Raw genomic sequence first — 11,236 nt, forward strand, 5'->3', positions numbered from 1 at the left:
CTGTACGTCTCTGATGAACCTATTCCTTTTGTACGCAGTGTTCCTACTGCGTCGTAGTATTTTGGGTGCGCCCTTTTTCAGCTTTTTGGGAGTATTCCTTGCATGATGGCCTCCTGTTCGTCGTCTAAGTTGAGTACCCTCTTCTTTTACAGTTTTAATTAGCTGTAACTGCTTTAGATCCCCTCGGGGAGTGGTTAATTAACTTTATTAGGCGATGAGGGAGCCGGGCGCTCTGAGTTTAGCTAGCTATTGGGCGACATGTTGCGTACACAGCCGCCCTTTTTATTTCGTGTTCACTTAGTCTTATTTCACTAGTATCACGTTAGCAAGGTCTATATATACCAGGTCAGCCAACGCGCAGCTTAAGCTGTGAATCACCCATACTGTGACGTCAAGTTTCCCTGTCTCACACACGTGGGTAAACAAAACAAAGGACCGTTGCCTTATTTAGCTACCTATAGAGGTAACGTAAACAATAGGAGACGCTGTGTCCATTATAATTTTATTCATTCATTCATTCTGTCACTAATAATGCCAAGTAACTGCGCAGTATTTGGCTGTTATGATAGACATGATAAAACTTAAAGCTCAAACATAAAATACCATCGCTTTCCAAAAGAAAAACCATACATAGACCAGTGGATACATGCATGTTGCCGTGCAGACAGAATTAACGTTGTGAAAGCTACTGTTTGCTCGATTCATTTTGAACCAGAAAGAGAAGTTTTTGTTTTCTCAGATGTTCCACATTTAATTAAATTAGTTAGAAATAATTTTATTGACTTCGGTTTTTTCCTCAAGACTGGAGAGTGTATTTCAGATGACGGCATACGGGAAATGCTTAATAAAACCAAAAAAGAATATAGGCTTGCATATAAGATTAATGAAATGCATTCAATTGTAACAGGTCAACAATGAATGCGCGTTAAATTAGCAGTTCAATTACTGTCTAGGTTATGTGTCAACTCATTAAAATATTTATGGGAAAAGGGACTGTTGGAGTGTCAAAACTGGAATCAAACATCTGATTTTATTCTTTTAATAAATGATTGGTTCGACATAATGAATTCTTCCTCCAAGTATGGAAAGTTTGGTAAAAGCAATGCGTTTGGTATTGATGTAGAAAAACAAACAGGTACACTGCTCAAGGTAATCGAGGTAATGAATACATTGAGAGTCAAAAATCCTAATACAAAAAGTCTTTTTAAGTTTCAGAAAGGAATAATTTTATCATGTAAATCTACCATTGCTTTGTTTAAAATGTTAAAAGGCTCTTATAGTATTGACTACCTACTTGCACAAAGACTAAATCAAGATTGCCTTGAACATTTCTTTGGGTGTATAAGGCAAATGGATGGGCACTATGATCATCCTCATGCTGTGAACTTTAAATTTCGGCTAAAAAAATGTTACTAGGAAAGGAAATTAAAATATTAAGTGAAAAGTGTAATATCACCACTGTTGAAAAATCTCATGAATCAGCCAAAGACGATGAATCTATCACGAAAGAAAGTGACTTAGCCTAACAACGCAGATATTCAGAAATTTAGATTTTTATTTAGAGAAAGATGCCTTAGACGAGGAAGAAGACCTTTTGAGAGCAAATAGAGAAATAAAGAAAGATATTGGGGGAGTAATTGAGGAAGAAGCTCTTAAATACATTGGTGAATATATTGTAAAGAAATTTTGTGTAAAATATCCTGAGTTAGGAAAAAAGACTGAAGAAGTGCTAAGGAATGATACTTGGATAGCATGTGTTAATGGGGGGGGGAATTACATGCACCTTCTAGTCAGTTTTTTCACAGTTGTTAATAATGCGGGAGATTTTTAATGCTGTACACGGGGAAGCTCTCATGGAAGGAAAAAATTGTTTTAAAAAGCTTTATTTAGAATTAAAACAGTCTGGTATTGAAGTTCCTGACGATGTTATTGCTTTTTTTGTTAAGATATCGGTATATTTTCGAATGCGATATCTTAATAATTTGATAAAGTATAGAAAACCTCATTGACTGTGTGATAGATCTACGTTCTTAATGGGTCTCGCTAACACTAAGCCCCTTGTACCAACCGTGTTTCACACAATTGTACATAATTCCTTTTGTATATATTATGCTTGTATCTTCGCTCTTCCCTCGCACTAAAACAAACATGAAAATTCATATCTGGTCTTTCCTCTGTAATATTGTCTGTCTTGTGAACTTGTTATGTCCTGTTGCCTTGAGATTTTGTATATAAGGAGAGAGTTCTACAATAATATAACTCAGTCGTTTCCAACCTGCCTTTGAGTTCACAACCTTACTCGGCGCCGTCACACCCTTCAGATGACGTAGGTGCGCAGAAGAGGCTTAAAATCGGTACGCTGTCTGGCTGACCTGGTATATCTGGACCGTGCACGTTAGCTAGCTTTATTTTAGCGTTACGATGCCTTGGGCTCTGTTTTGTGTATACTTTTACAATGCATTAATGTAGTTTCAGTTTAAAAAGATCTCCAAGGCATCTCTTTGCTCCCTAAGAAATATTTTTTATTATGTTTTTCTGCGTTATTTCCCAAAGCTCTTCTCAATGATTCCTCATATTTGCTAAATCCTATATTTTATTCAACTTCAATGGAATGATAGGTAAATTTCAACCCACTTACTGTACATGTATACAGTACTTACATATTTGTTTCAATGTACAAGTATGTGGATATGTACACTATTGCGTAAATATTCATGAAAATAAAGTTCTGAAGGTATACACATACATCTAGTGAAGTGTAATGTCTTTAAGTATTCATATCTATGTTTATTTCCATACTGACACTATATATACAGATGCAACACATTAACTTAAATACATGTGCTATGTATGTAGGTATATATGTAATTACACGAAAAAAGAGCACTTACAGTATGTGGCTATTATAATCATTAGACAACACTCATCATCTTCAAGGAATATATGAAGGTGAAGACAATAATTTCTGTACGTTTTTCTTTTGATCAATAGAATTGCACATCGATATAAAGGCTATCTCAGTAAAGATTACAAACCCCAAAATATAGGTAAACTTTGATAATGATCAAAACTTTTGATAAATAGAGGATTTGAAATTGATTAACAGCTTTTTATGAATGGGAACTCAGGAAATTGTTTTGAATTATAAGGATAGATTTTATGAAGCTTCACAGGGTCATATTAATCCCATCCAAAGGCAGAAAGAGTGAATAATAAGACACGGGCGTTGTAGGTAAAGCAAATGCATGTTGGTCAACAGCTATTCAAATTGATTGGAGAAATGAGAAATTATGACATGTTTTCACATGGATAAATAGATAAAGCTCTTTTAAAATGAGATATATTCTTGTGTTCATGTGTTTGCCGTACAAGTGGCGAACAGAAGTAAAATAGGAGAATTTATAACTATGCAAACTTTGGGCAATTGTGTAACTATTGCAAATATTCTAGCTGGTCATATAGTACCGAGATGTTTTCTATATAAGTAATGTGATTTTGTATTCTAAAAAAGGAAAGCTTACTTGAAAGTTAAGAGTATGTATATAGTGATATTTTAATAAAAGAAATATGCATAAACTGAAAGGACTTTATACCCCAAAAGTACCTTTGGTACAGTCACTCATATAAGTTGTTGGATGTCCGAGTGTTTGAGAAAGATTTGGTTTTCATCTCTTTCTGGACGACAGGGATCTGGGAGCACGAAACCCGATCAAATGTTCAACTATAGGTAATTGAATATTTGATCGGTTTCGCGATCCCAGATATCTGTCGTCCAGAAAGGGGTGACATGGAAATCTCACTCAAACACCCGGAGACCCATCATCTTACATGAGTGACTGTACCACCATTGTAATGGGTTGCCCATCCTCAAGAGGTAGTGCAAGCTTTTATTTCCTGGTAGAAATTATAATTGCAGCAAAAAAAAAAAAGGAAAAAAAGAAAAAAGAAACAGTGGTACCACCAGTGTTGTGAAAGTTAACAATAGCTTTGTAAATGTGAAATATTAAAGAGGGTTGTAAGCTTTATCTTTGGACATGACAATCCTGATGGAATGCCACCGGTGCTTGTTCAGAAGGGCTAAAATCTAATTGTCAGACCTTGGGATGGAAATCTAGGTTAAGGTTACACACATACGGCAAGCACCATAAGATTAGAGGTATATTCTACCTTGTCAGGTCGTACTTCCTTAAGATAGAGTGTGTATACTCCAGTTTCTTTGCATAGTACATTTATAACAATTGATGTTGATAGTGAAAAGTTTTTGTTTGCTATTATATCTTCTAGCTTAACAGTAATTCCAATCTTTGTGATCTTGAGGGCGACATTCATGAGGGCACTCTTTTTGAATTGGAAAGGAGTACTTTGGATTAGATATGTAGTTTTTTGCTCCGATGTAGGTCAAGTTCACTCTCTTCGTTGGGAAAGGCTTTGAAGAACCGTATTTTTTGCAGAAGTAAGAGTCGTGGACTGTCATGTTCCTGACAGCTACGTTCCAAAGTATGTCCTGCGGGCACAGATAAAGCTCCGATTAAATGAGGATTACTATAGAATAATGTAGTTAGTTCAAGTACGTATTCTGTTTAATAATTAGAATTCGCCCTAGCTAGCTTGTCAAAGACACAGCTTCCTTAACCTACAACAAAATATGTTTCTGATATTTCAGACTTAGTAGCAATTGTTATAGCCAATCAATTTTTACAATTTCACAATGAAATGATGATTATCTTATCACCTTTCATATTTTCACAATGTTACTTACAGCCAGTGCTCTTTGATCATCTTGAGTCTGTTTCTGTGGTACATGTGCTCTGTTCAGGATTTTTCTTGTAACACTAAGCAGGTCATGTCTCCAGGTATTACAGCCACCCCACATTCCGGCCAACATAATCTTTTTATGCAGTGGGTGGTCTCGCATCACATGAAAACACTAGCATGGTATAAGAAAAGTTAAGGATAAGAAATTTATTCATAATGGAGGCATTCTGATTTCTCTAATCTTGGAAATGCTCTTGCAACGTTAAATGAGGAAACGTAAAGCACCTTAATGATGTAATCTTGGGGAATTATTTCATGTTTTGATTTGGTTACTTACATGTGATCGCGTAGAACATGAGTGTACATATCCTGATTCTCAATGGGATGTAATTGGTTGTGGAATTATATGCCAAAACATGTTTGTCAGTATTAAATCTTTCATTAATTTCTGATGTTCACAGATATTCGCACGAATATATGTCATCTAATGCTGAAATAAGCTGTTAGCCACGCTTCCTGGTATAGTGAAAATATCCACAGCTTAAATAGAATAATTAGATTTCATGATCCTTGGTAAAATTGGAGAGGTTTTTGCAACAAATAACTGATTTAATTAGCAAACTGCCTTAATAGGCGAAGATTAAAAGGCCATGAAGCACCTGCCATTTAAAACCAACCTTGTCTAATTCTATATGAAAAGTTCCCTCTCCCAGATTTTTAAAACATTTCGTTACACCAAATGAAATATTCTCTTAACAGAGAAATCTCTGCACTGAAATTAATAAAATCTCTGTCAGTCTTAGAGGTGATTTTTCTTCTTTAACATTTCGTTCCTACTATCAGATTTACAGGCGACGAGAATCTTACACAGGTAATACATACAAATATAATATTCTATTGATACACTTTTCCAATAGGGGAAATTGTAACTAAATGCAATTTTAAATAAAAAGGAAAACTGAAGAGAATCCCATTTGAAAATCAACAAAAATGGCCCTAGGTCTAGGATATTATAACAGCCTCGCCTTAGATTCTGTTATTAAAAAGCATTATAGGTGGTTTACTTCCTTCCCAAGGGAAAAACGAAAACGTTATGAATGTATGAATAAGTCAAAAGGACTCTCTTGCTCTTTCAATTATCATTAAAAGAAAAAAAAAAAAACATTGATTTTCAAGGACTCAAATTCAGTCCACAATAAAAACAACAGAATCTCTGCCACAAATCCTTAACAATCACTAGAAAAACTTGAATATATACAGCATATATATACAGTATATATATATATATATATATATATATATATATATATATATATATATATATATATATATATATACAGATAACAAAATTAAGAAATCGTTATGAACATTTTTCTCACCTTTTTTAAAAGAAAACTCTACTACTCGTAAATAACTCACCTTCATCTTCTTGTCAAGTTCCCATGAGCAAAACTGTTTGGTTAACGAAAAAAAAAAAACACATTCACACTGAAACTTATGTGGCGTTATGTGCAGAGGCTGGTAAAAAAAACCACATCAGTCAGTATTGGTGCCACATGCTACAGTTACATTAAAGGAGCCGGAATCCTTTAATATGTACCACCGCCAGGTTTCCACATGCAGAAGCCACCGACAATGACACAAAATAACAATTACCCATCAATAACATATGCAGTAAAGTATATTTAAACAATAAAAATCTATCGAAAAGAATTCCATTTCATTATTAAATCTAGACTCATTTCGTGTCTCGCTGGGGCCCACCATTACTAACTTCGATAGTGTTATGGAACAAAATCACTAAATGTGTGTTGCTGGAGATCACTCATACCAAATGACGAGATATTAAAGACTCAGGAATTGACATTATTTCTTTACAAAGCTAAGTTTTCCAACACTCACCCCTTACGATGTCTCGCCGTACAATGTTCTATTCATTGGGTCTACGATAACATTTTGGAACATTTACCAACCTGCGAATAAAAAAAAAAAGTCAATGAGACAGAATATTACATTGGATGGGCACTACTTACTAAATATACAATCATGAATATCCATTTACAGATGAAGACACATCTTTATAGGACTAAACAAATTAGCATAATAATGTTAAGCCTTACGTTTTTACTACTACTAATACTACTACTACTACTACTACTACTACTACTAATAATAATAATAATAATAACAATGTCGATGCCCATAAGAAAATCTATGTAATACATGCTGATTTACATAAATAAAAACAATGGTTACGGAGAAATTCCAATAGAGAGAGAGAGAGAGAGAGAGAGAGAGAGAGAGAGAGAGAGAGAGAGAGAGAGAGAGAGAGATTACGGGGGTGGGTGCAGTGAGAAGTTTCAGGCTGCTGATTAAGGCAAATTCAAGCGAACCGAGCAGAATTCTATGATTCCTTTACAAAGACGGAAAGTACGACACAAACGTGAACGAACATATGAGAGGAAAGCCTTTTATATTGAAAACTTTTCCCGAATAACAGCGCTGGTTTAATGGTTCCAATTATGCACACCAACCGTTATAAATAGGCCTAGGTCTACGCTTCCCAGCACCGACACCATACACCTGCTACTGTACTTTGCGCAAATCAATCCATCATACATGCATTACTTATACATTATGCACACGGTCTATAGAATACAGGTAAACCTAGGCCTATGTATTCTGGATCTGTACACAAACAAATGGGTAAAAGACGGCCTAGGCCTAAATAAGCTTCCCATGCACAGTTTGCACAAACAAGCGTAATCTACCTGGTAGATACCAGTCAGCTTACAGTTTGGAGAAAGCTAGTTAAATTCTCCTAATAACAGTTCAAAATCCATATACTAACTCACGGGTAACAATAATTGCACTGATGCATAACAAACCTCTGATTTTTTTTTATCACTACGACAATCCCACAGGACTAGACTCAAGTCACTTGGACAATCCTAGTCAGCCACTACGTATTAAACATTCGTGTGTTGCACTAACGTAATTATTACACTGTTATCACAAATAAACAAAAACCTTTTTTGGTTCCGCGAAAGATACCATGACCTGAAGGTGTGGTGGCAGATTCTGGAATGAAGAGCTGAAGCGCCTTGAGCTGAAGACAACAACTTGGCGTCTGACGAGTCAAGCAAGGCCCAACACAAGAGCAGCACATGGAGCCAATTTCGAGATTGAATAAAACTAGTTTCAGGAGAAAGAAATGACTAAAAAAATGACAAATAATTAAAAGCGACTTGCATACCTTCCCTCATAAGACGCTTCTGTTTCAGAGAGGAACCCTTTTACAATCTACTAAGAACTATGTAGGTTCACAGGAGAGAGAGAGAGAGAGAGAGAGAGAGAGAGAGAGAGAGAGAGAGAGAGAGAGAGAGAGAGAGAATGTTTAAATGCATAAGTTTATTCCTCCTCTTATAAACTAATATGAATAAACAAATGAAGTTACTATGAAATATCAATAGCTCTTAGAACGTTAAAAGAGATATAAACTGATATTTATTATGGAAGTAGCCATGTTCAAAGAAAAGATCCCCCCCTCTCTCTCTCTCTCTCTCTCTCTCTCTCTCTCTCTCTCTCTCTCTCTCTCTCTCTCTCTCTCTCTCTCTATTTTAAGCACAAATTTGTTTCATGTTTACTCACAATAGCAATAAAACTAGAGTTAAAAATTAGTGATAAAATCCCATTCTTCCTAAACTTTACACATGATTTCAAAAGCTTTTAAAACTTGTTACTTTCAAACTTTGTTATAATGCCTCCCGAATAAAACACATAGACAATTCATTGGCAGCACTAACCTTTACTTGCTGTAGACTTCTATTGGCGTTTTATTTTTTCCCCACCCAAATCCACGAGCCTAAACATAAAATCCACCAAAAATAATTTTCGATACTTTTACTTTGCTCCAAAGATTCAAGCATTGGTTCGTTAACGTGTTAATTGTCCGAGGACATTATTACGAAGAAAACAACGAAAAGATATGTCCAAAAATAATGCATAATCATTTGATTCGGTTCACATAGTATAAGCATTGGTTGTCCTTTGGTGAATTGCCTGAGCTTTGTTAAAAACTAGATACTGGAAAAATACTTTTCAACAAATATATTATAGGGATTTTATTAAAATCGGTTAACATTACCAAGTCTGACAATAAATAATTTATCTATATTAAAAACGTTTAAATAGTTTTTTTTTCTTTTTTTTGCACAGAAACATTTTTATAGTCAAGCGAGCGAGAAATCTCGTCCACCGCCATTACCCCAACGCTGAACTGGGTAGAAATGGTTGCCCAAATACAGTATAACTCTTTTTTTCTTCATTCAGGAATTTTTATATTTCTTAAAACGATTTGACGTCAGCAACATGCCATGATGTTGGGAGATGGCCCAAGATAGTGTTATATAACCCTAACTCAATTCTTGATGGTGCACCGTGGGAGATTGACACCAAAGCTGACACAAACTTGACGTGTGTTCATCGTATTAATGGTTGTAAACATTTAGCTATTAAGGGCATGAAACAGAGGGAGAATGAACTGTTTGAGGGATGGAGCAATAATTAGGAAGAATGAGACATAAGTGAATGGATATACAAGGAGAATGTGACATATGCGAGAGAGATAGAGGGGGAATGAAACAAGGAGATGGCGATAACAAAAGTAAAAGATGATAAAGGACCCTGGAGGGGTATGGATTGAGAGAGGGTTATAAGGAAAAGGAAACAAAAACTTATTGACGAGACACAAGTATACATAAAGATGGCCACTTATGGAGCGGTAGGATTGGAGACAGACATGAAAAGGAGAACCAGACACACACACACACACACACACACAGAGAGAGAGAGAGAGAGAGAGAGAGAGAGAGAGAGAGAGAGAGAGAGAGAGAGAGAGAGAGTTATTTTGAATCTTGAAGTAATGCCATTTCAATGTCATTATTCTAAACTTGTTATTTGGTTCTGAAAGTCAGTGAGACTCTCGTGTCTTTAAAGTAAACCGTTTGCAAACATCTATATTTGTTCTTATAAACAGAAAAAAATATGTGATACGTACTGTATTAATTTCCATGAAAGCATTAGACTTAGGTATTTAGTTGATTAATGCGAGATATTTATGACCGGTGAATCAATATATATATATATATATATATATATATATATATATATATATATATATATATATATATATACACACTAGCTTGACTGTGACGTCACAGGGTGCGATTTTCCCGCCAATTCGGCACTCCAGAAGTTGGTGATGAGCAAGCAACACGCATTGGTGTTCTCGGGGACAATAGTTGTTTAATTCGTGTGTAAATTGGAATGAGATAAATGAGTGTGATATACGAATGTCAAATACGTCGCAGGCCTGTTAATTCAACTCATGCCGTGACCAAATCCAGTTTTGTGAGGTTTCAAATTTAATGAAAGAAAATTAAAGGTATGGTGTGTCATGTATCATAGGATTAGCGACCAGTTTTCCCAGCAGTAATCATTATAACTCGTTAGATTTATATATTTTCATTTTATAACGGATCCAAATCATTTTTATATGTATGTACGCATGTCAGTACCATGAAAACTGCACTTGTGTACAAATAGGCCTAATTCGCATACCCAATTGCCTATGCTATGCTCAGGTCTGTGCATAGTTACTAGTTTAGCTTTGCACAGATCATGCATGATAGGCCTAGGCAATCTTTTACCTATTAGTCTGTTGTAGGCCTAGTTCTTTTAGTATCCATTTGACTACACAATCGTTATGCTCAGGCCTAGACCTATTGTTACCCTTTCAGCTTAGTACAGGCCAAATCATAGACTAGATATGCCTACACAAGCCTACGCCTTTTCGTACCTATGTGGTTGAACACAGATTATTCATGCTAAGAGAAAGGCCTTCTGGTAACTCATTCAAGCTTTGCACAGACTATGCATGTTTGTACCCTAGGTCTTTTGATACTCGTTTTGCAGTGAAAAGATAATTAAATCAATGAAAGTATACACATTGCACATCGTGGCCTTTGATACTGGTCAAAGCCCTAGTGTTGAATTAACATTCAAAGTCAAACTGAACATTGTACTCGTGGTCGTAGATATGGTGTTTTTTACACGTGCATACAACATTTTTTTTTGGATGAAATAGAATTTCAGTCTTGCACAGTTATTGAGAAAACTGACAGCCGAAAACTACCACAGTCCAGCCACAGCCACAATTGGAATCTCTCTCTCTCTCTCTCTCTCTCTCTCTCTCTCTCTCTCTCTCTCGTTGGATAGCGGGGATGATCAATATAGGAAATTACATTTTCAGTCAATAATGGACTGGTCAGTAGTCGACTGCCTCTGGCTGCAGATGATGTAATCCCTAACCCACAACCATCGTCCTCTCTCTCTCTCTCTCTCTCTCTCTCTCTCTCTCTCTCTCTCTCTCGATGGCGGGAATGATCAAGATTGGTAAATACATTTTGAAATTATGAAC

The 11,236-nt window shown here is 35.7% G+C and overlaps 1 long non-coding RNA gene across 4 annotated transcripts; it reads right to left on the reverse strand.

Moving 5' to 3' along the window:
• Positions 1–1,854: 1,854 nt before the first annotated feature.
• LOC137641493 (uncharacterized) lies at positions 1,855–7,904 on the reverse strand. Of its 4 annotated transcripts, none has more exons than XR_011044531.1 (4): positions 7,810–7,904; positions 6,658–6,728; positions 4,760–4,927; positions 1,855–4,504 (listed from the first exon to the last, which is right to left on the reverse strand). It is a non-coding gene; the product is annotated as an uncharacterized lncRNA (long non-coding RNA). The 4 variants fall into 4 exon arrangements; XR_011044534.1 differs by having other exon boundaries at positions 7,816–7,878; XR_011044533.1 differs by having other exon boundaries at positions 7,786–7,864.
• Between the last annotated feature and the right edge of the window lie 3,332 nt (positions 7,905–11,236).

This window comes from Palaemon carinicauda, chromosome 5 (genome assembly GCF_036898095.1).
Source record: "Palaemon carinicauda isolate YSFRI2023 chromosome 5, ASM3689809v2, whole genome shotgun sequence".
NCBI classification, from domain to species: Eukaryota; Metazoa; Arthropoda; class Malacostraca; order Decapoda; family Palaemonidae; genus Palaemon; species Palaemon carinicauda.